Raw genomic sequence first — 19,272 nt, 5'->3', positions numbered from 1 at the left:
TTTAATTAAGCTTGGAGCTGGGTTTTGTCCTGGCTCCAAGCTAGCAAGTGCTTGGTTCTTCCATTTCCCCTGAGGCCCTCAGTGCAGGCCCAGTGCCCAGGTTGCACCAGTCACCAGGACAGCTTTGGAGACCCAGAGGAGAGCTCTGCCCCTCAAGCCCTTTTGGCCACCCTGGCAGAAGCTGTTTCCCAGCTAGCACCGGGAAGGAGGAGCGGCATGCTTCCAGGTCCAGAAGGGCCACATATTCCAAGTGGATATCCTTCCACTCTCTCCAGACCGAGGTGGGGGAATCTGTTGCCTGAGGTACTGGGGTTCCCTGCCCCCTCAGCCTAAGGGATCAGTACAGTCCCCTCTACTGTCATGAATACCAGAGAAGAGGGCAAGAACGTGTGCAGAGGAGCCCTCAGGGAGTCTCCAGGCAGCAGTCATTTGATCCTCACAGCGACCCGGGAAGAGATGCCCAGCCGTGTGCCAAGAGCCCTGGCGTAATGTCACTTGAGCCCCAGACCCTGTCCAGAGGGGAGACAGACCTATACTTAGACCATAAGAGTGTGAGGATGGGAGGCACCAAAAGGGGCTGAGGGAGAACCAAGCAAGGGGGGTCAAGCCAGACTCTGGAAAGGGGGTGGCCAGAGGAGACCTCACTGGGGGAGTGACCTATATGAGTGTTGAAGGGTGAGTAGGACTTTGCTAGATAAATAATGACACAGGGAGCACAATTAATGTCCCCATTTTGCAGGTAAGGCTGCTGGATATCAACATAAATATAAAATGCTATGAGAAGAGCTGACTAAAGGCTCAGGGTTGATAGGAATGGCAAATGTTTCTGAGGGGAGGAATTCACAGTGGTTTGGGGAGTGGGGCAAAAGAAGGAGGCTCAATAAGGTGGGCAAGCCCCTGCCACACCTCCCTGGAGATTATCAGATTCTCCCCTTCCCAGATGGAGTGGCCCCAAGGGTCAAAGGGAGAGATAGGGCAAAGGCCCTATGACCAAGGAGAGAAACACAGGAAAGCCTAATTTCTAGCAGTTTTCCACTTCCTGCCCTGGGAAAGTTTGTAGCATTCATGAAAAAAATAAAAAAAGCCTGGAAAAAAAGAAAACAAAAATATATATATATATTTTTTGGAATGTTCCTCATGCACCTTAGGAAATCCTCCAGCTGTGGGACACCCTCCCGGAACTACAGGTGGTGGCCACCGCTCACTGCTCAGGCTGCACAGCCCTGAGCTCTCCCTTGTCTATGTCCCTGTGTGTCTGAGATGGAATATTCTGTCCAGTCCTCATGGTCAGGGCTCCACCTCTGGGACCCCAGCTCTTCGGGCAGTAAGTCACTCAGTTCCCTGATAACAGTAGCTTCTAAACTTCAGTGTGAAAGGAGTCACATGCAGATCCTTGGGCCCCAACTCCAGAGAGCTTGATTTAGTGGTATAGGACAGAGCCTCAGACAAGCTGAGGAAACAGAGTCCCCAAGGAGATATGGTAAGTATTACATTAGAGCAATCTTAAGGTTTGCAGGTGGCACCCATGGGAACAGCTGAACTTCCTTCTGATCTTTGCAAGAACCTCTTTCTTGCTGAGTCCTTCTGACTAAGAAGAGGTCACTGCCACCTGCTTCTATGGGCTTTTTTTTTTTTTTAAGATTTTTTTGATGTGGACCATTTTTAAAGCTTTTATTGAATTTGTTACACTATTGTGTCTGTTTTATGTTTTGGTTTTTTGGCTGCAAGGCATGTGGAATCTTAGCTCCCCAACCAGGGATCGAACCTGCAGCCCCTGCACTAGAAGGCAAAGTCTTAACCACTGGACTGCCAGGGAAGTCCTTCTATGGGCTTCTGTGTCAGAATCTCTATGGGTCCACACTGCTGCTAATGCCTTTGTCACACTATTGTAGCAATTTGTCTTCTTGCTTTCTCTCGTGAGAACAGGGACAGTGTCAAATTCTCATTTGTGAGTCTGACGAATGAACAAATGTGGTGAAGGGGAAATCCTCTGTGGACTGGGCCTCTGCGGTCCATGAGTCTAGCTCCGCTTTACCACATCCTAACAGTATGACTTCACCTCCCTGTCCCTCAGTTTGCTAACCTGTATAATGGGGAGATTAATTGCCATTCACTCAACCTACCTCTCAGGGCTGTTGTGAGGACCAAATGATACAGTAGCTGGGCACTTGCTTCATGAAGTATTGTTACAATGGGTTTAGATTCCCCAAGGCTGTTAAAAGAAAATGTTTTTTGGTTGACTAGATATATTTCTCCTTTGGTACAGGAGCAGATGGCCCAGCATTTGACAGGAGCAATGACTGAAGGTTTGTATAGGAAGAGGCCGACAGTACTCATGTGTTGAAAAATTGTGTGGTTCTTTTTGAAGTATCCTTTACCAGCACTTCAAGAGAGAAAGCAATGAACAAATTTTCAACTCAAGCACATCTGAGAGCCATAGGTTAACAGCTGTCATGATACTGCTGCGAAATTTCTGAAAAGACAAGGTTGGATCTAGAATTTCTGGGGGGAAAAAACACAGCTGGGTAGAGCTGAAAGGGAAAGAAAACCTCAGATCCTAGAGGGAAAATGAAAAGGCATAATTGCAGTCAATAATACATTAACAAGGTGAAATCTACTGTACACTCACACACACACACAAACACACACACAGACCCCCTATACTTTGGAGAAAGAATTTCATACTGTAGGAAAGAAGGCTCAGAAAGATGAGTCAGAAGTCATGCATTCTGTCTGATTCTCCACCAACCCCTAACCCCAGGAGTCCTCGAGTGAGCATTCTCTTCAGAGAGAAGCCAAAATAAGCCAGAGCCTCTAAGATGGTACAGATAGTAGTTTATCAATTAATGTATTGCTAATTAAGTAATAAATCAGTAAATAGTTCATTAATAGCACAGGGAATTGGGGTAGTGAGCCTCATTAAATTGTATGAGTTGTATCTAGGCTGGCCTCTCTACAGCACCCCAGTAAATAATCATTTAGCCTGAGCTTGAATACGTCCAGGGACAGTGAGCTCACTAGCCCTTTTGGAATTGGTATTAATGGAATGGCTGCCAGGAAGTCCTTTCCATCATTGAACATGCACTGGTCTCCATGTAGCATCTGTCCACTAGTCCTAGTTCCGCCCTTTTGTCCATTGGTCCTAGTCATTGTCCTCAGGAAACAAACAAGGTGGCATAGTAAAGTTTCCTGTGAAAATATCTGCTTAGACAGTGCAGGGGGTTGGGGAGAGGGTTTCAACATCTCTTCTATGTGATTGGACAAGTAATCCCAGCTAGAAGGGGTGGTCTTGGAATGTCAACTAGGAGAAGTACATTCAAGAGTAAAGCAGAAACAGGATTATGAGCCTGAGAGTCTAATCTGCAGAACATTTCTGGAATCCCATTCCCATAGCTGTGTCCGCATGGGCTATAGATTCCCACACAAATCTATCTTTAAGAGGACAGGGCTTCCCTGGTGGCGCAGTGGTTGAGAGTCTGCCTGCCGATGCAAGGGACACGGGTTCGTGCCCCGGTCCAGGAAGATCCCGCATGCCGCGGAGCTGCTGGGCCCGTGAGCCATGGCCGCTGAGTCTGTGCGTCCGAAGCCTGTGCTCCGCAATGGGAGAGGCCATGACAGTGAGAGGCCGGTGTACCGCAAAAAAAAAAAAAAAAAAAAGGACAATGTTACAACGACCACTGTGAAACCATTGTCCCTGAGATAGCCCTGGAAGGCCACTGAATCCAGCACCTTGCCCCACTTGACAGGTGAAGGCACTAAGGCCCAGAGAAGGAAACAGAATTGCCAAAGGTTCCACACTGAGTTAGTGGGAGGGGCAGGACTAATAAGTGTAACTGACATTTCTTTAGTGTTCACTGTTTACAGGGCACTGTGTTTCACATATCACCATGAGTTGAGTCTAGTTTGAACTCTGAGGCTCAGAGGCACAGAGACTTGCCCAGGATCACGCAGTTAGGAGATGGCAGAGCTGGAATTTGAAAGCCAGTTCTGAATTCACAGTCAAATTTCTTAACTGCTAACACTATACTGCTTCCCTAAAACCCAGTCCTCCTTCCTCCCCCACCCTCCCCCTCACCCAGATTCTACCCCTGTTTTCCTCCATTATGCCATACTGACTCCTAAAGAAAAAAATATCCAACTGGACACAGTTCTGGAGCATTTGCAAAGCACTTTGGTGTCTTCCTACACATTATCTCAGGGGATCCTGACAATGGACTTAGGGGGCAGCCTGGGTAGAAATTAACATGATCATTTCACAAGGCAGGACCAGTTGGGGTCCCGGGTCGGTTGAGAAATGCATAAGGTAAGAATGGGGACCCAGGCCCCACCGACAAGACAGGGAAGAACAGACATCTGAAACTTGGCTAGGGAAACTTTTAATCCAAAAGAAAAAAAGAGTGCACTTTCTTTCTTTATGTGTTTTAAATAGAATAATGAGATAATCCTGGATTTAAAAAAAATTAACTCTGGTGTTTATATTTTAATTTATTCTTAGAAGGGTAGGAGGGTCTAGAGGAAATGCAATATGTGGGTCTTATTTTATGATTTGCTATGGTAAGCCACATTTAATCCCTTTCTTCAGTGAAAGGATTTATGAAGGATACAACAAAATGTACCTATCTGTTGCTTTCATTGTGTTTTTTTTTCCAGATTTTTATTTAGTTCACAATGTTACAACAATAAAGAAAATTAAAAGGAAAGAAAATTATCCATAATCCTACCATCCTAACAGATGAACTGTTCAATGTTCATTTTCTGTCCTGACTTACATGCTGGCTAAATTTACATAGGTAATTTATTAGTGTAGTTACAGCTTTGTATTCAGCTTTCTCACTTAACAGTTTATCATTATAATTCCATACTGTCTTCATAATTATCATTTAAAAATAAGTGTTTTAGTAATATTTAATAAAATTATTACTTTAATGGCTGCTTAATACCCTTTTAATGGATATGTCATTCCCTAGTATTGTATATTTAGAAGGACTCAAATTTTCACTATCACAGTTAACCCCAAAGTGCACTTCTTCATACCTCTCATTGTCTCTTTTTTTTTTTTTTTAATCTCCTAAAATCCCCAGATCTAGATTTGCTGGGTCAGAGGGTCTTTGCATGGTTCTTGATATCTATGGGAAAATCAATTTGCAAAAGGCTTTTACAAATTTATTTTGCCTCCAGTAATGGATGAGTATACTAATTTCATACTACCCCCTTGCCCTAACCAAGGGAAATTTATTAATGAATGAAAGATAATGTGATAAGGAACATTTTTTACTCATTAAGTAAATGGTTTGACAAACCTGTCATCAGTTCTCTATTATCTGTGTTGCTGTCACAAATTAAATGCCTTTACCAAGAATGTGAGGAAAGTAGCAAAGCAATTGCTATACCCACTTTATAGCTGAGGAAACTGAGTCTCAACTTAGGGTTTTGCCCACAGATGCCCAGTGAATAAGTGGAGGTGCTGAGATTTTTGTGATACTATTATTTGTAGTGAACCAAAGACGATTGCATTGGTCTCTCATAACCTCCTGGCATATCCTGGGGTGTTTGTTTGTTAATCCCTTGAGTTTCTGGAGAAGCTGGAAAAGTACATCCACATCATGTATATCTATTTTTTTTTTCTTCTCATTTGGCTGCACTGAGTGGCTTGCAGGAATCTTAGTTCCCCGACCAGGGATCGAACCCAGGGCTATGGCAGTGAAAGCACTGAGTCCTAATCACTTGACCGCCAGGGAAGTCCCATATTTGTAACTTCTTTTAACAAGCATCACAGACCTCCTTGCCTCCAATTGCTACTCAAAGCATGGGCTCACTTTGGAGGAGATCTTTGATATATTCTTGCCAGAGAATCTCTGAAGTTCAGAGCTGGAAGGAACGTCAGAGATAATCTCAACCAGCTGGCTTATTTTAGAGATGACAAAGCTGAGTCCCAGAGAAGAGAAAGGACTTGCCCAGGTTTATTCACAGAGTTGGCAGCCCAATCAGTATCCACCCCCTTTTGCACCCTCTGGTTTAAAATGTTGCCTCAGCTCATTAGTGGGTCATTGTGTTTTATGAGATAGTAATAAAGTGAATATTTTTAGAAAGGATTTCAGGGTCATAACCATTTGGGAGAGACTTCCCTGGTGGTCCAGTGGTAAAGAATCCACCTTCCAATGCAGGGGATGTGGGTTCAGATCCCTGGTCTTGGAACTAAGATCCTACATGCCGTGGGACAACTAAGCCCACGTACCACAACTACTGAGCTCGTGCGCCTCAACTAGAGAGCCCACGTGCCACAAACTACAGAGCCCAGGCGCTCTGGAGCCTGCACACCTCAACTAGAGAGAAGCCCTTGCAGCATCGAAGGAGCTGCACGCCACAATGAAAGATCCCGCGTGTCGCAACTAAGATCCAACACAGCCAAAAACAAGTAAATAAATTAAAAAAAACAAAAACATTTGGGAAACGCTGGATATCTTATGTTTCTTTTGGAACTCTCTGGTGAAATAAATCTGGTAACACCGAGTTAAAATAAAACAGGTTTATTAATTAAAGGACTTCCCAAGTCTTTAGTACTCCAAATGACATTTGTTTTTATTATTTTTTTTTGTGGAATTTTTTGGGGGATTGGGGTTTTTATTGAGCAAATATTTTTTACTAGATTTTATATTTAAATTTAATATTTGCTATATATTTTTTGACTCAGTAGTACATACGTATGGCTCAAGTTCAAAAGGCACAAAAGGAATCTGAGGAAGAGCCTCTTCCTACCTCTCTCCCTCAACCACTCGGGTCCCCTCCCAATCTGGTAATCAGTGTTCCCAGAATACTTCCAGAGGTAGTTCATAGGTGTACAGTTAACAATATAACTTGGTGTCACATGCTGGTACATAAAGAGGTTTCTCATTGTTTCTGTAGCATGGTGTTCTGATCAATATTTGAATCTCCAATTGGAATATAGTCTCCACCCTCAAGGAGCACAAAGATCCCTGGAAAAATGAGGAGTCTTCATTATGACCACTAAAAAAGGTAGAAATTGCTCAGGGAGGAGCATACACAGTGTGGTGGATATGTGGAGGAAAGAAAAGATCCCACTCTCAGGTAGGTTTGGTTTTGGGCAGGAGATGGAACCTGGAAAGGTACCTGCAGCAGATGAGTCTCAGCTGAGGGATAGCCCCAAGCTATTATTCATCACATTGACCTTTGTTTTAAAACAAAGAAGGCCTGAATATCTGTATCTGGCCAATCCCAATATTTAGATGCTAGCACAAAGGCTTGATATTTATTAGCTCTATTTGTTGCCCACATATTGGAACCAGTCTTAAAGTGGAATCAGACATGTATATCAGATATCATTTGGAGTAATGAGTGTATTTTCCTAATCTTTCCAACACCGACCTTACAATTCATCTCCAATAGCATGCATACTAATTAATTTGTTTTCCATATAGTAATAAGATTAACAACCTCACGTTTACATGGGGTACTGAGTCATGTTCAAATAAAACAAGCTCTAATGAGAAAAATTGGATGCGGCAGCAAATCATGTCCCACTTGGCAATCCAGGTTTATGTGTGTTTGTCTGTCTCTGCTACACGTATTTGTGTCAGGATCTCACTGTAAACAAGATGATTTCTTTCATGTTGGGTTAATCTGGGTAAATTTGTTTAATGAACAACAAAGTCATTGTAAACATTGCACAAATCTGAGTGCCTTGCAGTGTGGCTAGGAATCTTTTAAGCTGCTGCAAAAAATAAAAGGTGTTAACCATGAAAACAATAGTGGGGGAAAAACACTATTAATGTATCAACACTCTTAGACATGCAGTCTGGACCAGTTGTCTCTGGCTAACTGAAGAGTTTGTGGTGAAATGGGATGTGACCTTGTACAATCACTCTGCCTCCCCTAATATGAGCCTCAGTTTCTCCCTCTGTCAACTGGATGGAGTTTTCTAGGCATGTGAATGTCTCATCAGACTGGAGGTGGGGGTGTCTTTAAAAAATACAGATGGCCAACCTGGCCTACTAAATCCCAGTTCTTCTAAACTCCAATTTCTGGGGGTCACTGTCCCAGAATCTGTATTTTTCAAAATAAGTTCCTCAGGTGATTTGACGACTAGGCTGGTTTGGGCCCTACTGCATTAGACAGATGACCAAGGTCTTTTCCAGCTCTTATGTTTTTTCTTCCTGATTTCATGACCATAACACCCCACGATTCTAAAAACTCATCTTGAAAAATACTGTTGCTTTCATCTGGGCCAAGAATGAGAACTGTTTAGGGTGGTGGGAACCTGGATTCTATTGGATTGGCCAAAAAGTTTGTTTGGGTTTTTCTGTAAGATTACGGAAAACAAGGGCATCGGACCTGGCAACGTTGGAAGGTCCTTTCTCTCTGACATTCCGGACCCCAATTTCTGACCCCATTGGGATTCATCCATCTGCACATAAACTGCCGTCTAGTTGACTTTTGAGACCAGAGGTTGGCATGAAGGCTGGATGCGGTCATCTGCAGTAATCTACTCATTCTTTCTGAGGCCAGGGGAATCTCTTCCGGCCCCTCCCTCACGGTGGGTCCTGCTCCATCTGGCACTTTTCTGAAAAAGGACCACGAGGGTGTGTCCTGGCTGACAGCCTGGCACTTCCAAGACCCTCATTGTTTCCCCTCACTTCAGACTCAACTCATTCCAGCTTTTCTTACTCCTCTGGGGCAGGATCTATACCTCCATGCTAGACCTCCCACCATTCCTAGCTCAGAGGCCCCTATGTAGTAAGACCCACAAAGTATCTGAGGAATGAAGGAATAAATGAGTGAATGAAAGTCACCTGAGGTGGCCTCCAGCCCTAACATTCAGGGCCTCTTGGTCCTCAGTGGGGTCCATGCTCAGTGAGGTGGAGGGAGAAGGCTTTTGCCAGATCTACACACTGCGTAGGAGTGAGCTAAGAGCGTGGTCACTTCAACTTCATCTAAATATAGAGCTCTTTGTCAGTTTTCTAACTTTATATGAATGGGATCATACCAGATGTATTCTCTGAGTTTTGCTTCTTTTTTTTTTTTTTTTTGCGGTATGCGAGCCTCTCACTGTTGTGGCCTCTCCCGTTGCGGAGCACAGGCTCTGGCCCAGCCGCTCCGCGGCGTGTGGGATCCTCCCGGACCGGGGCACGAACTCGTGTCCCCTGCAACAGCAAGCGGACTCTCAACCACTGCGCCACCAGGGAAGCCCGTGAGTTTTGCCTCTTATATGCCAACGTTATACTCTGTTTCCTGACTGGAGTGGGAGTTACCAGTACTCACTTTTAATTATTCATTGAACTATACACATGTGCTTTATGTATTTTTCAGCATCTATACTATATTTCACAATAAAAGAAGGAAAACTGAGGGAGCCTAAGACAATTACTGTTCAATTTTGTCCTCAAGAGATAATCCAGAATGTCTTAGAAAAAGACTCTTTTAGTCTTAGGAAAAAGTGACTTGGGACTCAGCAAGAATTTTTCGTTTGTTTTTTGGAGTGTTACCCTGACAGTGGCGTCTTGATTTTACCAGGAGATCAGCTCTTTGGCAGAGGGATGATTTTTCTTTTTTTAAAAACATCTTTATTGGAGTATAATTGCTTTACAATGGTGTGTTAGTTTCTGCTTTATAATAAAGTGAATCAGCTATACATATATATGTCCCCATATCTCCTTCCTCTTGTGTCTCCCTCCCACCCTCCCCATCCCACCCCCCTAGGTGGTCACAAAGCACCGAGCCGATCTCCCTGTGCTATGCAGCTGCTTCCCACTAGCTATTTTACATTTGGTAGTGTATATATATCCATGCCACTCTCTTACTTCATCCCAGCTTCCCCTTCCCTGTCCCTGTATCCTCAAGTCCATTCTCTACGTCTGGGACTCAGCAAGAATTTTTACAAAATGTAAGGGAGCTTGGGGAAATCTTTCCACTTGGCGACATTGCCTCAGAGCTTCCCAGTTACCTTCTCTTTTCCTCCACCCCATAGCGAGCATTCGCTCAACAAACAGCAGCACTGCCCTCCCTGCCTACATCAGACACCAGCCCCTGTGCCTCCCCCAGCAAGTCCCCTAGCCTGTCTGAACTTGGTTTCTTCACATGTAAAATGATGGTGTTGCCTGCTGGTGGCGGTGGCGGTGGGTGGCGTGTATGCATGTGAATGAGGTTTCAGGACCCAACTTGCCATACTTCTGATTGGGTCTGAATCTACACGTGTGGCAAAGTAACAGTGTGGAAAATGGGGGTTATAGGCTCTGTGTTGATAAACCTGAGGAAGAGTGGGGGAAAATCATTTTCCATTAGGAGACCCAGTTCAGCAACACTTCAGTATTACCTGCCTGGGCTGCCTTGTGCATTGCTCTGTGGGGAGTCCGGGTTTAATGAAGTAGGATAAACCACACAGGCACATTAGTTAGCTTCAGCACAGGCAGGATTAACTTTACACTCCATTTGCAAGAGCAAAGCTCCTCTCCTAGAGTTTGTTATAAAGGGATTTAGAATCACAGAATGATAGAGCTGGAAGAGAGCCCCTAAGACATCATCATAATCCTCCTCCATCATTTTACAGAGGGTCAAACTGAAGCCCAGAGAGCAGAAGGGTGCCCAAGGTCACCTACTGAATTAGCTGTGGAGCTCAGGTTGGAACCTGTGTCTCCTGATTCCCCAGGCCTGTGTCCTCAACATTTTCTAATGGATTACTGCCCAGTTGTAACAAGGGTGGGTAACGTAGTTTTCTTGATGGCTTTGCTCCACACCCCTTCACGGGTGTGTGAACAAGCCAGGTGATGCCGGGGAGGAAGAATCCGTGTTGCACGGGTTGCATTAGGAACATTGTGAGACCTTGGATCTTTCTAGGAACTGTACTCTAGGGGCTGAAGGCAGAGAGCCCTCATAATGCCACGAGCAGCAGCAGCAGCTAACACTTGATATAACATTCACCATGTGCCAGGTTCTGTTCTATATTCTATATAAGCACCTCCTGTATTTACATTCATTCAATCTTTACAACAATCCTGCAAGATATTTATTATGTACATAGTAGCATCATCCTCATTTTACAGAGGAGGAAACTGAAGCAGAGGTTAAGTAACACACTCAGGGTCACAGATTGTGAATTGCTGAGCTGGGATCCGAAGCAAGCAATCTGGCTCCAGAGTTGGGGCTCTCCTAATCTAGCTCCATCTACCTTTCTTCCTAGTCCACCTATCTTCTGGATGCCACCCTCCAGTACACATATACTCCTCCTCTTCTCTTGTGTATTGTCCTCTGCTCTGGCCACACTGCACTTAGAGATTATGGTTCCTGAGCTTTTGCTCATATTCCCGCTTTTTTCTGGAAGGCCCTTTTCCTATCTGCACCTGTCAAGGATCTTCAAGGCCCAGTTCAAATGCTCTAGGTAGAACTTCATATCTAGAATCTCTCTCTTTTCTATGTTTGTGATTCTTAACCTTTTTCAAAAGGTGCTGAATGTTTTCAAGAGAAATAGATGCTCTTCCAGACCCACTCTCTATCCTTCTGCCCTCTGTTTGGTGCCCTCACAGGCCGACCTCTATAGACTCCATCAACCAGACCTTCTTGCCTTTTTACTTTCTTTTTGGTTCAGCCAATGGGAGGCATCAGATAGAAAGGAGAGGACAGGAGAAGAGAGAATTCAGAATATTTATTCCTCTGATGATGTAAAAAGGACATAGCTAGGGATGTGGGCTTAAAATGATGAAAAGTGGGCTTCCCTGGTGGCGCAGTGGTTGAGAGTCCGCCTGCCGATGCAGGGGACACAGGTTCGTGCCCCGGTCTGGGAAGATCCCACATGCCGCGGAGCAGCTGGGCCCGTGAGCCATGGCCACTGAGCCTGTGCGTCCGGAGCCTGTGCTCCTCAACAGGAGAGGCCACAACAGTGAGAGGCCCGTGTACCGCAAAAAAAAAAAAAAAAAAAAAAGATGAAAAGTAAGATGCTGTTTAAAACTTTTCTATGGTTCTCTGGTCCATAAGAGTAAGGTGCAAATTCCTTAGCATGACATTCAGGGCCCTTTGTGGCCTGGTCCCTGCTCAGCTGTCAGTTCCATCTCTCCCCGTGGACCTCTCTGTGACATATCATAACAAAGGGGTCTGAGGTCCTGAGAGGAGGAAGGGGAGGGGAACACAAAGGCTGCCTTCAGTACCTGAAGGGTCACTAAAAGAGTCATCAAATGCCCCTCTTTGACAGGGAGGGTCAGAGAGCTTCTAACCAGTTCCTGGGGCCAGAGGCTTTTGCCAACAGCACATCTTGGAGAGAGGCACGGATGAGTCAGCAACATGTCTGAAGATTGCCTGTGAGAAGCAGTGGGAGCCAGTAGAGACATCAGACACTGGGAAGGGAGAAGGAGTTGTAGCAGGGCCTTGGTGGGGAGGGCGGGGAATGGGGTGGCCTGGATCCATGCTGGAGGTCAGAAGAGTTGCATAGATGGGAAGAGGCCAAGAATGTTGTGCTCCCCAGAGCTGAGAACCAGGCTAATGATGGAGAGGTTATGGAGAAGCAGAGTTGGGCTTCCTGAAGGGAATATTTTTCTACCAACTAAGTCTGTCTCTGTTAGTCAGGCTTAGTTTGGGGCTATGAGCCCCAAATCAAGGAAAACAAGGGACAGAAGCCCAAATCAAGGAAACTTAAGGGAAAAAGAGACTATTTTGATTCATTAAATGGGTAGTTCAGGGTAGAGCTTCAGGGACTTTAGGAACTTGAAGGATGTCATTGGATGTCTCCCCATTCCTTGCTGGTTCTTTCTTTGTGCTAGCTTCATTCTCTCACTCTGCAGATGGGTGTTGTAGACATAGCTGCAGACTCCAATCCTACCCTACCCAAGCTCAGTCACCCTCATTGAAAAGCATATATACAGCCTTAGAGTAGGACTTTGATAGGTCCAGCTTGCATCACATGCCCAGAACAGAGCCAATCACTTGGTTGGAAGTAGGCACTATGATTGTCAGGCCTGGTCACAAGTGAAATCATATCAGATGGGATCCAAAAGGAAATATAAATCACTCTGAACAGAGGGAGTTTACTGGTTATACACAAGTGATGGAAGGGCTTCAGGAGCCTTCCTGAGAACAGTGAACCAACTGTTCTCAGGTATTACCAGGCCACTGCTAATCCTAAATTGAAGGGATAAAGGGAGGTGGTGGTGCTGCAGGAATCATCCAGTGGAAGTTGGAATCATGGTGGATCTGTGCAGTGGGAGCTGACTCTAAGACATGGAGGAAACGCAGCTGCAGTATAGGAATCTGATACCATTTCCCTCTCTATAAAGGGGGACAAATACCTTGACTTCTCCCCCTCCAATCTCTTGCCACTGCCTCCCATTGGTTGGACCTGCCAAAACCCAGCTGACATGGGAGTCTGGGACGGAGGGCCTATGTGGTCAGCGCCCTCCCTTGTGCAATACAGAGAGGGGCAGGGGAAAGGCAAGGTGGGATGTGAGGGCAAACAAGCCACGGAGCAGCACACCACCCGTGTCCTGTCAGAACCACACAGTACGAAGAAGTAGCAGTTCATCCAAGGAGGCTGGTACTGTTACCGGAAGGGGGAAAGTATGTTAGACAGCATTTGCCAGCTGTCCAAGTATGAAGTGGGTTGCTTTGTGAGGCAGTGAGATGTCCATCAGTGAAGGTGTTAACAGAGACTGGATGCCCATTGTCAGGGACCCTATAGGGGCATTGCTGAACACAAGGGAAGATGGTCAGGACTGTCCCTAAGTATCTTCCATTCTTACTTTGTGTATTTCCTATTTTTAGACATGTTGTTTCTTCCACAAGCCTAGACCATTCATTTCTGTGATTAACACAGACTAACAAACTTGTAAACTGCAACACATTGAGGAATCTGGCACCATCAAGTGGGCCACCGATTGTACTTCCCCTTTGCATCTATCTGGTCCTTCTTGTTACATCTCTGCTCCTGTGCCAGAAGTATCGTTGCCAAAAATGAGACTTAAACGTTTACTTTTACCTTTTGGCAGAATCAATAAGCTGGATTATTAAAGTTTTGTCTTCCCTCTTTGAAACTCCCAAAAGAAAAGAAATCCCAAGAACAGATCTTGGCATAGAAAGAAAATGAGACAAAGAATGTAATCATAATACTAGTGAATGGTTTTCAGACTGACATCTGTACATTAAGAATATGTAAAAATACCAATTTCATGCTCTGACAACTTATTCTGCATCAGGGGTGGGGTAATGCCTTGGGAATGCCAAATGTCAAAGCATTACATAATGTCAGCTATTCATGTGCTCCTTTGATGAGCTATCACTGGGAATGGGAATTCCTTAAGGGAGAGATGTCTCAAAAAGAGGGAGGGGAGAGGGGCATAAGGAAAGGAAAGGAAAGAAAAGAAAGGAAGGAAAGAAGAGACAAAAGAAGAAAGAAGCTTTCAAGTCAGAATAAAAGAATGACTGCACCAAGAAAAATTAATATATACATATATATTTAAACCATACATACAAACCCAATCTAAGCTACCACGTGTAGGAATTACTCACCTCTGTTTTGATTTGCTACAGTTAGAATATCCATGTTTGATTTCTTTTCTTTCATATGTGTAACAGTGTTACTTTTCACCTGAATTTTTATAACATTGGCAGATATCTAAATGTAAAAATTCATCTATGATCCTATTGCTCCAACATATCAAACTTGCTTTTTCTATTCCATTCTGGTTCTTGCCCAAATGCATAATTTCACACAGTGGCTATCATATAGGTAAAAATTCACATGCTTTCTAAGTTTTTATCATAGGAATTTCCCCATATTATCATATGGACTTCAAAAGACCGATTAAATTACTTAAGAATATTCCAAAGTATACTTGTGCTAAAATTTACTTATCCAGTCTTGTGTCATTCGACTATTAGGGTTCCTCCTCATTTTTCCATAGTTATAGACGATGGCAAATGCACATCTTCATATATTCAATGCTTTCAACAAACTTTTATATGACAGGTACTGTGTTAGGCAATAGGGTTTATATGGAAGGATTCTGCTTCAGGGTCTGGAGGGAAACAGGCAAATGAACACACAATTCACAACACTACTCCTCTGCTACCCGAAGTGTAGTTCACTGACCAGCAGCATCAAGTTCACCTGAGAGCTTGTTAGAAATGGAAAATCTCAGGCCCCACCCCAGACCTACTGAGTCAGAATCTGAATTTTAGTAAGATCCCCAGGTGATTCATGGGCACATTAGAGTTTGAGAAACTGCCAATCCCAATCCCCTCCTGTCTACCTTGGTAGGTCACTTGAATGATCATTCCCAAGTCTTTCCTGCCTTTTCAACCTCTTCTCTACTTTCCCACAGCCACAAACATGCTCACGTCTCTCTTAAAAACACACTAAACCCCCTCAAACCGTGATGTTGCTCCCTTCCTGTTAGGGCCCTCCAAAGACTCGTCACGTGTTTCTCTGTAACCTCACATTATTGATGACGTGCTTTGAGATTTTTTGTATGGAATCTAATGATTCTTAAATAAATTAGAATCTCAAAAGTCTTGCTACTCAATGTTTGTTATATAGTCACTTAGACCTAAGCCTTGAGAAACACAATTCCAACTAGGAATAATAACGAATGAGAATACAGTTCTTGAAATACTAGCTCCTTATCCCTAGGATTTTATTAGAATGAGAATATTATCATTTATATAGTTTAATTTATGGTGTATATTTTTTAAATTTCATGATTTTATAAGGAAAAGCCGTCTCTAAGAAAAATTAAAGGCCATCTATATGAATGTCTAAATTTTCAAGAATGGTTTCATGGATGAAAATTGTGTGCTCTATCACCTTGCAATGTGAAGAACTGCAAAATCATGAATAATAAAAAAGGATGTTAAACTTTTCAACAAATCCAGATGGGTACCAATGTCATTGAGAATTCCCAAGAATCACCTTGACTGCTGCCTCAGACTAGGAGCCTGAATTGAATATTGCTTACCAGCTGCAACATATGGGCTTTAAGTGAACAAGGTTCTATAATTACATTTTAAAACTGTACTGACATTAAGTCTGTATTTGTGGCAAATGAAAAACATCCAAACTTTAAAGGGTAACATTCACTTCACTTGTCAGTCTCTATTTCTGCCTCAACCTTTCAGAATTTTGCACAACAGAAAGAGTAATGGACTGTGAACTGGAAGCCAGTGTTAACACTTGCTGGGAACTTGCAAATCCTGCCTTCATTGTGGGTCTTCGTTTTCCCTTCTGCAAAATGATGGAGTTGTCCTAGACGTCCCTTTCAGCCACTGTCCTAGGGTTTCTTATTCTATAGTCACTGGATGAAGAGAAATTGTCAATGAAATGACAGGGCAGCCATAAGAACTCGAGTTATTTTTTGCAGGGCTTGAGGCTGGGCATAAAGAAGGCTTAATGTTCATTTCCGATATTAGGTAGCAGGGAACTGGGTCCATTTGTGGGTTGTGTTGCTCATGATTCTTACTCTCTCCCCTCCCGCCCTCCCCACACCATGCCATGTTCTGAACACTCAGAGCCACTGATTGTTTCTCAATGCAAGACTCATGCTTGTCAGTTTCCTTTGCTTATCTTGTTCCTTTGCCAGAAGATTCCCCCTGCCTTCTCCACCTGGCAAACTCTTATTCTTTTTAGTTTTCCTTTTAATTTTATATTTTGGCATAATTTCAGAGTTAGATATAAATTGCAAAATTAGTACCAAGAACTCTTGAATACCTTTTACCCAGATTCCCAAAATGTTAACTTTTTACTACATTTGTGTTATCCTTCTCCTTTCTCTCTCCCTTTCCCTTGCCCCCAAAACAATTGTTTTCTGAACCACCTGAGAATCAGTTTCAGACATGATGTCCTTTTACTGCAAGTACTTCAGATTATACAGCCTAAAAAAGACAAGGACATTCTCTTACATAACCGTAATACAAATATAAAAATCAGGAGAAAAACAGCAATACAGCACTGTCATCAAATCTAGATTTATTTGGATTTTGCTAATTGTCCCAATAATATCCTTTCTGGCAAAAGAAAATCCCAGATCATGAATTGAATTTATTATGTATCATGTCTCTTTCACTGTCCTTGAGTGTGGAACAATTCCTCAGTCATTGTTTTTTATGACTGACATTTTTGAAGTGTTTTAAGAGTCAGGTATATTGTAGAATGTTCCCTAATTTGTTTTTGTCTCATAGTTTCCTCATGATTATATTCAGGTTATGTGCTTTGGTAGGAGTACCCCAGAAGTGATGTGTGTTCTTCTCACTGAATTACGTCTCTTTTTTTTTTTTAAGTGAAAAGTCCCTCTTTATTCCCTTCCACTCCCACTTCCTTCCTCAGAAGTCAGTAACCACTGTTACTGACATCCATCCAGTATTTTGTCTATGCATTCTATACACACATATCTATATACAGCCACACAAACTCTTTAAACTATAACAAAAATGAGTACATAATACACCTATTGCTCTGCAATTTGCCTGTTGTTTTCACTTAACTGTATGTCTTGGAGATCTATGTCAGTACATACAGATTTATCTCATTCTTTTAAAAGCAGCATACTTAAAAAAATAGTATAGCTGTATCCTTGTTTATTTCATTCCCTATTGATGAATATTTGTTTCCTTTTTTTTTTTCTATCACAATCTTTCTACATACATTTAAAAACATAGCTCACTTACAATTTTGATGGATACGGTCAACTAACTCCCCTAAAAGGCTTTTCCAATTTGTATTTCCATCCACAGTGTATGAGGTCATTCATATTTTTCTTATTATTAGTGATGTTGAACACTTATCATAGTTCATGGCCTTTCGGATTTTTTCTGTGAATTGCCTGTTTGTGCTCTTTACGATTAGAATGCTGGACTGCTGTTGTTGTTTTACTAACCACTTACTTGGCCTCCTCCTCTGCAGGAGGCTTCTCCACTGCTCCTAAGCAGCCAGCAGCTCCCTCCTTTGCTGTTCCACAACACTGTTCATACAGCACCCAGGCTTTCATTTGGCAAACATTCCATGCTGAATCCACTCATTCCACCAGTGACCTCTGGGAGCCTGAAACATACTCTGCCTGGGTTAAGTACTGGAGAGACAGAGCAGGACATCATAGTCTCCACCCTCGAGGAGTTTAGTTTTGAAAGGCAGTTTGGGCATAGAAAAGAGCATAGGTTTTGGATTCAGACAAGACTTGAGTTTGAATACCAGCTCTGTCATTTAGAGGAAGTCACATGACCTCGCCAAGTCACAATTTCCACACCAGTGAAATGGGCTAACACTCCCTTACGATATATCTGGCAGACAATATACCTGAAGTGGCTCACAAGGGGTTATTACATAGTAGGCTGCCAGTGAATGGATAGTAATGGAAAGGCAACTGATAAAAGGTCAAAATGATTAGTTTTTCAGAGGTTCTAGGTACCACTAAACCAGAATAAAATAAAGGAGGTAGCTCCTCCCTCTGCAACAGAAGGGTAAGGGTAAGTCACTTGCCCAGATCCTGCTACACTACATCCCCCACCTGGCCTGCCCTCTGCAGCAGGTTTCTGCTTTCTCCTGGCCCCTCACCCTAATTCAGCTGCTCACTGTTGATGTAGTACTGCCACTGCCCTGGCGAAAGCAGGTGCTTCCTCTCTCAAATAAATGGACTCCTTAGGACATTCTAAGAGAGGCTCCAGGATGTTTGTGCATGCTACCATTTGTGATCTCAAGAGGTGTGGGGCAGAGACAGTGTGAGGTGGTTTGGGGAGAGACTCAGAGACCTGGATTACACACACAGTTCTGCCTCTGCCACGTGACTCTTGGCAAAACTTGTTTCCCCATCACAATAGGAGACTGAATCTCGTGATTTCTAAAAACCGTCTAAATGAGAACTTATCATGTAAAGGCAAGGTGCGTGTATATATACACTACTCTTCTTGGTCAGAAATCTCTGTATCCTTGGGGTCCTTGCAGCTCTTTACACCATGTTAGTATCATGGAACACTACACTGCATTCCAGTTATTTGGAGTCATGACATGTTTCCCACTGAACTGATAGCTGGTGGATCCATATCTGGTTCTTGGTTTCCTAGAACCTCAGGTAGTTAGAAGAGGTCCTTCATTCCTTTAACACCATTACTGAGTGCTTGCTGTCTGTCAAGCACTATATTAGCTGGTGAAGATACAAAGATAAAATGTCAAAGCTTCACCCTTCTGGGAGCCCACAATCCAGTTAGGAGACAATTTTAAGACAATATAACTGTCTTGATGGAGGGAAGGAATGCCTGTTCTGTCTGGTTAAGTTGGAAAATTTCCCTGAA

The sequence above is a fragment of the Aethalodelphis obliquidens genome, unplaced genomic scaffold, assembly GCF_003676395.1.
Source record: "Aethalodelphis obliquidens isolate GAN/ISIS:26980383/991018 unplaced genomic scaffold, ASM367639v1 scaffold7, whole genome shotgun sequence".
Classification (NCBI taxonomy): Eukaryota; Metazoa; Chordata; class Mammalia; order Artiodactyla; family Delphinidae; genus Aethalodelphis; species Aethalodelphis obliquidens.
This window is presented reverse-complemented; position numbering follows the sequence as displayed.